General features: G+C 40.7%; 1 protein-coding gene across 2 annotated transcripts in view; it reads right to left on the bottom strand.

The window, feature by feature from the left end:
• CPNE4 (copine 4) overlaps positions 1-14,266 on the bottom strand; it is a 490,322-nt gene that overhangs the window by 475,285 nt on the left and 771 nt on the right. The window contains exon 1 of one of the 2 annotated variants that reach the window (XM_012451238.2): positions 11,845-12,319. The exons of the other annotated variant lie outside the window; for it this stretch is intronic. The gene's annotated coding sequence lies outside the window, so the exon portion shown is untranslated. Of the gene's footprint in view, positions 1-11,844; positions 12,320-14,266 lie in introns of those variants that run through there. 2 annotated transcript variants of the gene reach the window in all.

Below are 14,266 nucleotides of genomic sequence, written 5' to 3' on the forward strand. Positions count from 1 at the left end.
ATGAGTAAGGAACAAGGAGACCCACCTGTTTTCCCTGTTTGTGCCTGATTTAGAGAAAAGGGGTTCTTAAAAGCAGCCCTAGCAATCTGTAAAACCAACAGGGTTCATCATCCAGAGTGAGAGTCTACATTGTTCACACGGAACCATTGAGGCAGAATTTGAGAATTATCCGCAAGAAGCTCACAACTTTATAAAGTATGAGAAACTCAGGTAAAAGGGTTCCCAGGAGGTGGCCCCTCATGAGACAGCACAGATTCCTGCTTGATGTGACGTAAAATACAGGTACAATTTGCCAGTACAATCACTGATGCTTGGATCTTCCTGCAAGTGCTTCTCTCCAGAAATGTATCTCCTGTACACAAAGATGCTATACCAAAAAAACTCCATGCTGCCTGAGGTCAGCTGGCAGAGACGCTTCACAGTGAATTTCAGCTTCTAATTAAATGACAAATGATCATCTGCACTTTTTGAGTTGTTTGGTGATGAGTTGTGTCTGATGTCAAACATCTGGATAAAAACGTTAAAAGTTGTTCAGTGAACCCGTGATCTAAATGTTTGGCGTCAAAAAGATCAGTCGGATAACTGCCTGATTCCCTGTTTCCTAACTTCTTATCGAAGGATCTGCTACATCCAAATAATCACACTAACCTTACTGCAGCAGCCCTCTTCATTCATTCGTTTCCATAAAAATAAAAGGAAATCTGAGTTCATTGATCACCGATTGAGAACCACATTGAGTTGTGTCAGCTCCGATTCAGTTGATTTTACTCAGTTAAACTTAATGATGCTATAAAGCATTCAGAGTCAGCCAGAGCATCTAAGTGTCTGAACAAGCACGGACCATTACACACCAAAGGAAAATATCTACTAGAACTTCTCATTCCCATTAGATAACGAATAAAAATGAGGGGAAAGGGCAGTATTTCAGTCATTAACCCACGATTAAGCTGCCAACGTTATATAAAAGCCTCAAGCACTCAAGTCCAATCGTTCATCTTTTTTCTCTTGCTTGAACGAGGCAGCAGAAGGGATCCCTCTGCCTGCTTTCTGGGGCTTCCCTTGCAGTGCCACGCACCCAGAGGAACTCAAACACAATGCGGCTCACAAACTTCCATGAGCTGTTATCTTACAAAATGCCCTCAGCTACATCCTTCAAGGAATAATAAAGCTACTACTACATCTTAGTTTGGACTGTGGTTGATACCTTAATTGTTGCTTTTCCTTTAAATAATAAAGATTTATATATTTCAAAAGGTAATTCCAAAGCAGATCAGCGTTTTATTTAGCAAGTCACTATCACAAGACATACAGGCTACTGTTTAAGAGAAGTCCTCGGGTTAAAAAAAAAAACGGTTTAGGAGGAGAGGAGAAGTTTCTCATCTCTGATGACTACAAATATAATTAAAAGAGTCTAGAAAAAATGTTACTATTTGTAGCATGGGTATAGTACAGCAGTTCTTAAAGAGTAACCTGCTTTAATTTCTAATATAGTAAATATGGATAGATTTAAAACACATGAACAAAAGCTCTTTGGGGTATTCAGTAATTTTTTTTTTTTTTTGAGATGGAGTCTTGAGCTGTTGCTCAGGCTGGAGTGCCTTGGCATGATCTCAGCTCACTGCAACCTCTGCCTTCTACCTTCAAGAGGTTCTCCTGCCTCAGCCACCAGAGTAGCTGGAATTACAGGCACATGCCACCACGCCGGGCTAATTTTTGTATTTTTGATAGAGACGGGGTTTCACTATGTTGGCCAGGCTGGTCTCCAACGCCTAACCTCAAGTGATCCATCCACCTCGGCCTCCCAAAGTGTTGGGATTACAAGTGTGAGCCACCGTGCCCCGCCCTGGGGTCTTCAATAATTATTAAGAGTGTAAAGCAGCCCTGAGGATCAAGTTTGAGCACCTTCGTTTTAGTGAAAGGACTGTACATTTTGGAGCAAAATGGTCAAGGTTTATTTTATTTTATTTTGGCTCTTCTGTCTCCCACTTGCTGTGTAATCACAGCCAATTTACTTAGCGTCTCTGGTCTTCTATTTTTTATATATCAGACTAATCACTTCTGTAATTATTTGCTCAAGCATGTCTTCTTTGCTGAAACATAATATCCAGAAGGTCAGGATGATGTCTGTTTTGTCCATCCTACATCACAAAGCCTAGCATAGCACGTTACATGATACATGATAGGGTCTCAACAAATAATCATAAACTGATTGACAGAGTGGTTGTGAGGCTTAAATAGAATAATGTGTATAAAGTGCTCCATAAGGTACCTGGCAGTTGGCAAATGTCATAGGTGCTCAGTAAATGCCAGATCCCTTTCTTCACCACTAATACTGTTCTCAGCTGTACCACACAGGAGAGAAAATTCACGGCTTGTCTATATGAAGTAAATATTTGAGGCATTGTTTCCCTAAGTGTGGTGTCCACACTAGTAGCATCAATATCACCTAGGAAATTGTTAGAAATCAAATTGTTTTACTCCTACCCTAGACCCACTGCGTAAGAAATTCTACAGGAAGGGTCCATCACTCTGGATTTTAACAAACCGTCCAGGAGATTCTGAGATTCTGATTCATCCTCAAGTTTGAGAACCATGGCTTGAAGATAGGATTTTATGCCAGTAACATTTTAGACTTTCACAACAAAGAGATGCCCAATACATTATCTAATGCTGGCAGCCTAAGATCCTTTTGGGAAAAGGGCAGGGGAAACAAAGTCAAATACAATAAATTTCTGCTGCTGGTCTTGGAGGGGGAATGATTGATTTTGTATTCTGGTTGTGTTCCTGGGGCCAGTACTAAACATACCTTGCATTGGAAATAAAGTTGGAACCATCAGAAACAGAGGAAGTTTTATCTTAGAGAAACTCCAGCACAATCTTTGAGTCACCTTTTGTGGCTGGTCATAAAAGTTTGTGAGAACGGAGAGAGAGGAGGGGAGGAAAGGGAGAAGAAGGGTAAATGATTCAGTAGTTATGAAAAGCATACGTTTTTGTGGCTGGTATCTACCATACTTTCATAAACACATTCCTAATTTTCACAATCTCCCTGCAACACAGCAAACCACTACCATTAGGGTAATTAACTACTAATAAGCCTCTAGTTTGTGAGAGATGCCACCAGCAAATAATAGTTGCAATGTGCACAATTTCCAAGTGACAGCAAGATTCACAACCATCTTATTACATAGATACAATCATCAATCTCATTTTACATCTGTGAAAACTGAGCTTTAACAGGTTAAGCAGAGCTGAAATTCAAACCTAGGAATTCCTGACTTAAAATGTATGCCATTTACCAATAAACAATCCTACCTACCTATAAACAACACACAGAATAGTCTTGCAAATATAATGGAGCATATTTGAGGTGAGGGCTATGATTTAAAGTCAAAATAATCCTTGAAAAAAATAGTCAAAATAATCCTTGAAAAAAATATTATACATGTTTCACGAAGTACAATGTATGTTGTATTACAGATACAACTATGTGCAGTGGTAACATGCCTATATAACTTCATATGTTAATTTAGATTATATGATAAAGAGTCAATAATCAAAACACAATAAGAATATTTTGAATAAATGAGAGCAGGTGTAGAATCTATTTTGAATAACTTTAAGGCATGCTTTGCCTGGATGCAGGCTATTTGCTAAGGGAATGGAGATGCACCCAGAGTGACAGACGGAGTATACTAAAAAGTTCTAGGTTCTCTGGAGTCACGTCAAGAAGTGTGATATACAGCTGCTACTTGGAAAAGTTTGCAACATGCTACAGACATGGGCACATCTATGAATACCCATGTTACAAGGCACACGACACAGGGGTTGAAGCATAGACAGGCCATAAGTGGGTATGATAAGGGGAATCAACTTTAACTTGGAGAATCCAAGCCTAAGAAACAAAGATCCTATGAAGCATGGACTTGATAAATGTGCCCTGGTCTTGGAATCGGGATAGGGATCCCTATTTAGATTCCCAACCTCAATTTGGTTCCTCTTCCTCCCCCGTTGCCAGTGCTTTGACATTGATCAAATTATTTAAAAAACAGTACTAATAATATCTAGCCCACAGAATATATACTACTAGTGACTGTGTATATATTTATATTTATATGATTAAATAACTTTATTTTTCTGCAAGATAAGCATATTATCTGAAATAAATTAACATTGCTTTTTTTAAAAAGCACTATATCCTACTTTAAGTCTTCTCAGGAAGGACAGAGAGCAAGGTTGGGAAAGTAGGAAAAAAAATTAGTGCATACATATGGTGAGTCAAGGCCTCTTTTCTACCTTATATATGTAGCTTAATCTCCATTTTTACAAATGAGGAAATAAGGCACAGAGAAGTTCAGTAATTTTCCCAAAGCAAAACAGCTATTAAGTGGCAGAGCCAGGGTTCAAACTAAGTGTATTTACTTTTAAAGCTTAAGCCCTTTTCATAATAAAACTTAACAAATATTTGTCTTTATCAAACTGCATTGCAACCCAGCGATTTTTTGGCACATTCCTGACATGAGTGAGGAAGAAAGAAAAAGCTTAGTTCATTCAGTCAACCAAAAGTTTTTAGCAACTACTAGGTACCGAGCACTGTTTGGGGTTCAGTTGTGAGCAAGACAGAGAGAGCCCTGATCCCCTGAAGCACGAAGTGGAGAGGAGAAGGGAGTGTGGAGTGCCACGGGCCAAAGAAGAACACAGGACCAGGAGTGAGGAAGCCTTTATCTCGCTGCTGTAACTCGGCCACCAACAAGCTTGAGCAAGTCACTTCACCTTGCTGAGTCTCTGGTTTCTCAAATGGAAAATGGGAGAGGTCTGCATAATTTTATGGGATTGCCAAGCTCTCACATTCTCTGATTCCATAAGAGACATTTCTTTTCCCGTCTTTTTAAAATTAAATCAGGTTAGGAGCTATCATGAGTGTTATTCGTTGACAAAAAATCAACTATTTCCACTCTTTCCCTCTTATCATGCCTTTTCTCCAACATGATTCACAATCAGTCAAGTCACAGAATATAAAGGGCACCAAGCAAAAGAAGTCTGACCATGGCTTCTCAGGAGCTCTGCAGTCTGCCCGGCCAGGTAACGTTAACACGCAGGATCAAAGGAGCTCATCCGTCTTGGTTTCACGTTTGCACAATGTCAGGTGCAAAACTCCTTGACTTTTCCATTTTGACACTGAAATTTATGTCTCTAAGTTACTTGTTGAATCAACTGCTTCAAAGATAACAAAGACATCACCTCAGTCATCTCACAATGCTAGTGTCTGCTAAGATATTAAAAAACCTTCTTTGTCTTTAATGATAAAGCATTGTTTTTGGCCATTCTATTGCACTTACTATTTTTCATTTTTATGGATATTTGTATGAAATACACTTTTCAATATTTTTAAAAGAGAATTCTTATTTAGATGGTTTCAGAACCATCACTTAATGGTAAAAGTTCCTGGTGATGGTTGTTATATTTCTATTACATTTCCTTCCAAATCATTTTCTGTTTAAATGAATTAAGTCAATTATTTAGGCATTTATTATGATCTTGATGAAATTGCTACATACAGGGCATGGCACGGGTTGATTAGATTTGAGAATCCTATCAGCACTGTTAAGAACATATATAAAGCAAAGCGCCTGCCACCCCCTCCACTTCTCCCTCAAAATTACCTTCTGTCCACCTCATTCCTTGAAATACAGGGAGAGGAAAAACACCTCAGTGTAACAGGACTTGTAAAGGAACACTGCCCAGGTCCTTTGAGACAAACCAAATGTCTACTTTATCTCTTACCCAGCACCATTTGTTCATCTCTCTCCTTACACTTAACACCACGGTTTCAATGTTTCTTTTCACCAGTCAGCCTGCCCCTCAGGTCTTCGTGTTTATCCCCTGTGCCTAGCACAGCTTTTGACATAAATGCTGTGACAAATTATTGTTCAACAGATGGATAAATGAGACCCTTCTGCTGAGGGGGAAGGGGTAAGAGATGGGGTAAGAGGCCCATTTAAAAATAAAATGGTGATTGCTAATAATAATCACAGTGAACCTGTATTAAGCTCCTATTGTATGCCAAGCACTGTATATATGATTGCTAACCTTTAACAAAAAGGAAAAATGGCAAAAGTAATTTTATTTTCTCTTCTTACAGAGCTGCACTGTTTTAGTAAGGTGGCCACTAGCCACATAGGAGCATTAAGCACTTCAAATGTGACAAATCTGAATTAAAATGTGCTATAAGTATAAAACTACATGCTAGATTTCAAAGATTTAGTACTAGAAAAAAGAGGGTAAAATAATAATCTCTATACTGATTGCATGTTGATTTTTTAAATATTAAGTAAAAGACATTATTATTTTTTTTCAAAGGGTGAAGTTTGGGGAGAACTCCCAAGAGAATGGGCACAGGAACTAGCATTTACCCACCCACTAAAATGCCACAAAACACCTCACATTTACAACAATTACCAGCTCCATTTTCCGGATCCTAATACTCAGGTTAAGTGATTTACCCAAATGCCCGTATCTTGAAACCTGTAGCCCAGATTTAAACCAGGCATTTCTGGATCCAGAGATCTTCTGATAACAGGACCAAGTGTAAGGAAACAAAGGGCAATCAGACCCCAAAGAGGCCTGTCACCAGGAGTTCTGAGAGCAGTCAGACTGTCCAGCCACGGAGCAGCCTAACCAGGCACTAGAAGAGATCACCAGGTGCTCAGGGCAGCAAAAAACCTTTTGTCCCCTCTCTGCAGTGAAGCAATCCAGGTTGGAGGGAAAGACCGCACGTGGGAAAACCAAAAACCCCAGGGCATATCTTGGGGTTGGGTCAAACTCCATTCCTTAACCTAGAAGCCCTGCTTATGGGTCTCGGAGGTGGACTCCGCTGATGCTCCGGCGCCCTCTAGCGATTGTCCATTCTAATGCTAGTTCTCTCTAGTCCGTCTTTCTAGACTCACCAACTCCTAAGGCTTGCTCTACCCTGGACCGCTGCCAGCCTGGTTTTATTCCTCCTCTACCTCAAGATGTAATGAATTGCCCTGCAGAGTTTTGGGATATATTGGACAAGAAAGAGGTCTTCTAGTCAATATACCTTAAACCTGAGGTTTCTAGGGTTAATCCGAAATACTGTATTTCCCCCCTGACGTTTCCAAGGAGAAATGTATCTAGTTTCCTAATAAGAAAAAAAAAGTTAGAAATACTATGTTCTGAGCCAAAGATGTAAAAGCAACATTTAAGAAAGTTTTTTCTTTCTGAATGAAGGCTTAAAACAGAATAAAGGAGTCCCCTGTGTGTTCCTGGAACTGTAAACACTCATAAAGTCTCTTTGTCTACTTTATTGACTGAATTGTGACATTTTAAATAGATAGCTAAGTCTATGCATGAGCAGTTTTTCACAGAACATGCACATTAACAGAGATGGCTGCAGACAATGACTTTGTACAAATTCAATCACATTTATTGGGTAAATATTGCACTGGCTCCAGGAGACAGCAATGTAATAAGTCCCAAGCCTACTCCTCCTAACACTCTAATGGCGGTGGGAGACACCCCTGCAATCATCCTAACTCATACTCAATAAAGATCAGCTGTGCACATGTTGCCAGCGGTTGGCGCCACCGCTGTAATTATCTCCAGGGAACACGAGTTTCTTTATGAAGGGAGTAATCAGAAGGGTTGTTGAATGAGTCCCCTGATTTTGAGAAGTCTCTTATTTGAGTTTTAGTTCTACATTTGTCAAATTAAATAGCTAGAGTCAGTAGATGATTCCCAAGCTCTCTTCCAGTTTTGAGAGCCATAGATTCAAAGCAATAAAGTTGCTGTTCACAGTTTAGAGATAAGTCCATCACAGATCAGCTTAAATGGGCTCCCCTTCCAGCCCTATGACTAAAATCACAGGACTAGAATACATTTTCCCAAAGAAGGCATCCTTATCACTTTCTTATTTTCGAGACTTGGCTTCCAACCCCCAATATTTACTGAGCTAAAAGCTGATAGCTCTCAAGAGGGTTTCCAAAGAATATAGCAGAGAAATAAAGGACTTCCTAGGATGTGCCAATTTAGGAGAAAATATACACAATATATAATATATATTTAGTAGTTCATACAGCAAACAGCTCCCACATAACTGCAGTTTCTAGTACAGAAAAAAAAAAAAACCCAAAAGTATATGTAGGAACTACTATCTTTTTATTATGCAGTCACTAGTTTAGAAGATATTCACTGGTTGACTTTAAAACTAATTGAGCCCTTACTATAGCCTATTTCAAATAACATAGAAAACATAATGCATCTTACCTGACCCATTTATTGTGCTTGATTTTTGGATTTATCATCAACCTTTACATAAATACTTTATCCAAAAAATGGATGTGTAACCCCAACCTAAATTATTTTCATAATATGCTTCCCTCAAAATAAAATATTGTAAGTTTTGGGGGACATCTCAAAAAGAATTAAAATCACTATTTTTTGCCATCTACATTCAATCAGGAGAAAGGCAACTCTATTATTATATGTTGAAAGATCAGTTTTAATGCACCAAAGAATGGTCTTGAACTACGTGACATTTTATTTTGAATGCATTTAAATTTTTCTATCTTGATATTTTGTAAATCTAGTGTACTGGCTACTGTTGCCAAGGAAATATGACTTTGGGTTACTGCATGGATCTGCAGGGGTTTTTGTTTTCCTTTTAAAATATTAACAAGACAAAAATGGAAAGATCAAATATGGAAAACAAATTTAGCCCTTTCTCTCTTCAAAGTGCATGGAATACAAATCTTCCACATCACTGATTAAAAAATACAAAGATTCATGAAGTGATCTTTCCCAACTACTGTAAAGACTTTTTACCCAATTAGTCAAGTTGATATCATCAGAGTACTGGTCTCATTCTTTGTTCTGGATTCAGACCTCTCTGAAAGTGTGGGGCATTGATTACACACAACACTGGCTGCTCGTGGTCAATAAGTTCATCTCTAAATGAAAAGATTCTTTCTCTATATGGGTAAAGGTAACATAATGATCTAGGGTGTTACAGTTCAAAGGATTTTCAAAGTGAAGTCAGAAGAAGGCTTAGTGCAGACCTTATAAATGCATTCAGTATTAATTCCAAAAGATTCAAATGCATCTGAAAATGAAAATTCCACCACTAACCCATTTTTTTTTTTTTTGGTCTGTGATTGTTTCTTATAGTGAATATAACCTCAAGATTTTCAGTCATAATAATGGACTCAAATCATCTAATCATTAAAAAGAATCAAAGCTTTCTTCTATTTTTTTTTGGAATATTACATAAAACTCTATAAACAGATAACATCTTTACTTCCTAACTGAAATGAGGTGTTTTTAATTAGAAATCCACAAGCAGATTAAGATATACTTTAGAACAAACATCTTTTAATTAAAACCTCTAAAAACAGGGTCCCCTTAAGACAAACCAGTAATTCAACCAAAATGTCATGTTGCTACTGGAAACCTGGAGATAAACAGGAAGTCTTTTAATTTCTTTTTACAGTTAAGAAAAAACTCGGAGCAACTATTTTCAAAGAAATATTTGGAAATTCCTGTAAAGCAATTATCTCACATTGGGAAGTCACTGTACCCTATCTGTGCCTTCTCCCAGTCAAATAGGCTGGACCTGTGTCTGGGAGAATAAAAATAAGGCTGACCACTCACAGGAAAGGCATAGGTTTGATGGTCTTAGGAGTGTTCACTTGTTAACACATAAGTAGAGCTTTGATTCAATTATAGGCACTCTCTTCTCACACAATCACACAAAACTGCCCAGGATTAAACATCTACTATTGCTATAGACCAATATATTCTTTCATGCAATGTTAATGGAAAATCATCTCATTCCGATGTGTTTTTAGTTTGATCCTCTAAAACCATAAGAATCTTCCCATGAGAGATAAATGAGAAAATTTTGGCCTTTATCAGTATGCACTACTAACACAGGTGCTCTGACTGTATTTTCCAACCCTCCCGCTATTTTTATGCACCTCTCTGCTTGTGAGAACCTTTGACTTACTCTGAGTCCTGACCTGATAGAGTGACGTTGTCAGTCTCTCTTTAAAAATGGGCAGGTGAATAAAATGAGCTCAGCTTGGAAGTAGCAGCTCAGTAAGGGAAATGAAAATATCAGAAGTTATCTAATCACAGCCATAGCCATGCTGAGCTTCATCTTATCTTTTGGTTAATAAAAAGAAATGGGACCTTCCTAAACTTGAAGGGCATCAAATTAAGTTTTTGCTTGCCTCTGGCTTTTGGAAGGGATATACTATGTGGTTTAACCAGTATATACTAACTACAAAAAATGGCATGGATTCAAAACACCTATGTTATGGGAAAGTGTTCGGGTGTTTCATTTTTTGTTTGTTTTAATACAATGCAGAAAACAAAACACAAAGGCCTTTGAGAACAGGGATTAAGCGAATAGAAGGGAGAAAAGAACACTATTTGAAGTTAAGGTAATTGTATCTGTGTGTGCGCACCTGTGAATGAGCTGGGTTTAGTTTCATTTAAAGAGAACACATTAAAGTACCTTGGACAGTTGAAAAGTGCTGTTCAGGAAACAAAACCAAGTGAGCCAAGGAAAACCAGAACAATGCTTTCAAAATCCCTGGCAAAGCAGCAAGAGGATGAAGAATTGGTTTTGCACAGTTTTGAACCCAGGGCGTAATGGTGCTGAGGCATCTTTTTCCACAAGGCACTGAAATCCTGTGAGTGTGAGTGTGTGTGTGTGTGTGTGTTTGCAGAGGGAGAGGTTCTCAGACGTTTCTCTTGCAAAGCTTCTCAGGGCACTCTCCCTTCCCCAGCCCCTCCCCCTTCACTCTGCTCACCTTTCCCCCCCTCCACCTCCCAACTCCCGACATCAAGCCCTTCATAAGTTTGCCTCCCTTATATCATCTCTGCCCCCTGTGATTTTCCCTGGAGCCTGACAGGTTCTGGGGCTGAAAGCCAGTCGGCCAAGGCGCCCCAGGGGCGCGGTCAGATTTGGAAAATAGAATGGGAAATAGAGCCTTAAAGCCCACCAACTCCAAGATGAACGGGGAGCATTTTTCACTAGGGTTCAGCCTGCTCCTCACCGGATGGTAATCAGCACTCACTTGACTTGGCGTGGCCCAGCTCCTAATTGACTCATTAACAGTTCTCGTGTGTCTGTGATACCACGCGGGGTCGTGATCTCCTTACTCAGCTGTGGCTTGGCTTCAGCGATCCCTCATGTCCCGTGCCCCATCCCCCTTTCCCTCCGGCTACTTTATTCCACAGAGGAAGCAGCGCTGAAGGACTGACTTGAATCAAGGCACCTGCAAGCCTATCGATTAGTTTTAACGCTGAGAGCCCCTGAGGCAACTAAATATTATCAGAAGCTCATTGTAAGAAGTGTGGGGGAGGAGGTTGGGAGGCTGAATCCAACCGCAGCCAGGTCAAGTCATTGGATGGGACTACAATGTCCCACAGCTTTCTCGCTGTCATCAGAGAGGAAGCTGCAACTTCAGCCAGGGTTCCCTTCCCCTCCCCCTCCCCGTTTTGAAAACTGTACCCCTTCTTCCGACTTCGGGACGTCCCTGACCTGCCCCTCGCCCGTGCGTTCCCCTCCCCAACTCCATTCCCCCGACCAGGGCGAGTTGGGTGGACGTCGGCAGGCGAGAGGTAGGGGATCAAAGTTCCTTCAGATTAAAGACGACGCTTGCAGCTGCTTTTTAAAAACAACAACAGCAACGATACGCGAGCAAATGTGAGCGAGAATCGGTGCATCTCAAAAGTTGGTCGTGCTACGCAGCAGCCCCAACAGACTTTGCAATCACAGCGCCCCAGGAACACAGGAATGAAGAGTTGGCATTGACTTACCTGGGTGTGCCAACCTGGAGGAGTGGAGAGAGAATTCAGCCCGGGACGAGGTCTGTCCCGCCCCCAGGACGCAAAATCCGGCTTTGGAGTGGGGGCGGTTGTGCTGTAGTTACGTGGTGGTGTGAGGGGCGTCGCACCTCCTTCCCCTCGCGTCCTCAGAGGCCAGTTTAGCAACAGCGGCTGGGAAAGGTGCTGAGGGCAGAGTTTGGTCTCTCCGGAAACCCTGACTCCATTCTCGGTGATGGGGGTGGGGGAAGAGGGTGAAAACGTTGGAGATGGCAGGTCGGCTCTCAGTTAACTCAGAGAGTAAAGAGGAGGGTACTGAGGAAAGAGGGAGGGGTGGAGAGGAGCGAGGGAGGGAGGAAAGGAGGACGGTAGGAAGAGAAGGGGATGAGCGGGTAGCGGGGAGATGGCAGCTTCTCACAGAGATTTCCACCTTCTGACGAAACCCATGCACCCAGCAACCCGGCAAGAGCCTAGTTCGGAAACCTCCGTGCGAGCGCCCCCTGGGGGTTGCTGGCGGAGACGAGCATTGCCCCGGGAACCCGAGCCCAGAGCCCCGCCCAGGCCTTGGCGAAGGCGCTCTCCGTGGTCCTGCCGCACCCACAGTCCGGGCTTTCTGCTCAGCTTCGTCGCTTCACTGGGCTCCTGGGGACACTTGATTTAGATCTCCAAGTGTTTGGTCTCCATCTCTACTCCAGGGTGGAGCTGTAGTATTGCGGCGGGGGTGCGAGGGGAATAGGAGTTACACTTTTTTTGCACACATTAAAGAAAACTTCTTAGATGGGTGCTTAACTCTCACCAGAAATGATAGAGGTGTTGCTCACCTCTGTATCCGCCATGTCTACAAAAGCGTCAGGCATATGGCAGGAGCCTGGTAATTATTTTAAGCAAGCAAATGCATGAGTAAATTGATGGACAAAGAGTATTTTCTTCATCTCATAACGCGTTTCTGAATACATCTACCTCACAAATAAGATAAAGAAATACTTAGGGAGTACCCATGCTCAAAGATAGATAAAGATATGCTGTCTTATGTAAGGGGTAACCACTTCCACATGTTATAAAGCATTTTAGAGAGAAAGCATGGCCTTCCTGTTTCAAACTTATTCGAATGCAGACAAATGAACTTATTCAAATACAGGGCATTGTTTCTGATTATGTCTGCTACCATAGACAAACAAGAAAACTAAATACTCTATGCACATTGGTATTGTCAGACTCACAAATTGGACTTTGGAATTAATGAAGTAAAGTCAATGACGGTCTCTTTCTGACATTGGGATGGCATAGAGTGCATTACATCTAACCTGGAGAGGAGATGGAAGGTCTTCCTTCTCACCCTATTAAGGTGCTAACAAAGCCTCTCTTCAGGTTGGAGGGAATATCAGCCAAAATCGTTTCACTAACCATAGAATTCTCCATTTCAAAGTCCAGAAAAGGAGAAACAATAGGGCAAGGAGCAGGACTCTCTCTTACTTGTTCTGTAGAAGTAGTCAGAAAGATCTTTGATAAGCAGAGAGACAACCTTCAGAAAGAATACAAATGATATTTTTCTTCCTTCAGTCACCTCTAAAGCCTTTCTGAAATAGGATAACACTAAACATGGACCCTGGAAAGGACCTCAGGGAGCTTCTCTATACACTGAAACTACTACATAAATCCTTGGATTTGCTTTGATTGCAAAAACTTGAGTCACTTGGTTATGCATAAGTCAATCATTGTGACCTTTGGATATGGAATTACACTAATGGGCCAGGCCTTCCACAATGTCTGGTAGTATGTGATGTCTTCTACAGCACTCCTGGGGCCAGGATAGAGCCCCATCTGATCTACACCCATTAAGAGTGAGACACAGAGACAATTCTCCAAGGGATATTCAGGGTCCTTCTACCAGGAAAGGGGAGATAGATGCTAAGCAGATAAAACCAGCATTATGATTCCTAAATATGAAAATGTTAAGTCCAAAAATATTGCTTCCTGGTTTTGTTAAGAGGTAGCCTCAGAGATAAGCTCAAAGTTTGAGTTGGATTGAACTCACAAAGATGAAGGGAAAAGAAGGAAAGGTATTATGCATTTCCTTGCATGTTAATTGTATCCTCTAAAATTTCATTTCTATGAAGGTGAGTAATATGTCTGTTTTGTTGTGTTGTTCATGATTATAACCCCAATGCCTAGGAAGGTGTCTACCACTTAGTAGGTAGTGAACAAACATTTATAAAATTAAAAATAATGTAAATATCTTAGGGACCATTCAGCATAAACTTCTTGTATTATAATTGAGAGAAAAGGAATTAAGATGTGCTGAGCATGTACTATTTCCAGGCAATCTGTTAGGTACTCTACTTACCATCTCATTTAATTTTTACAACAACCTGCCCAAGAAAGTTTTACTATCTACAAAAATAAATCCAGAGTTTGG

The sequence above is a fragment of the Aotus nancymaae genome, unplaced genomic scaffold (assembly GCF_030222135.1).
Source record: "Aotus nancymaae isolate 86718 unplaced genomic scaffold, 86718_ANA_hifiasm-v0.15.2.pri h1tg000019l, whole genome shotgun sequence".
Lineage (NCBI taxonomy): Eukaryota > Metazoa > Chordata > Mammalia > Primates > Aotidae > Aotus > Aotus nancymaae.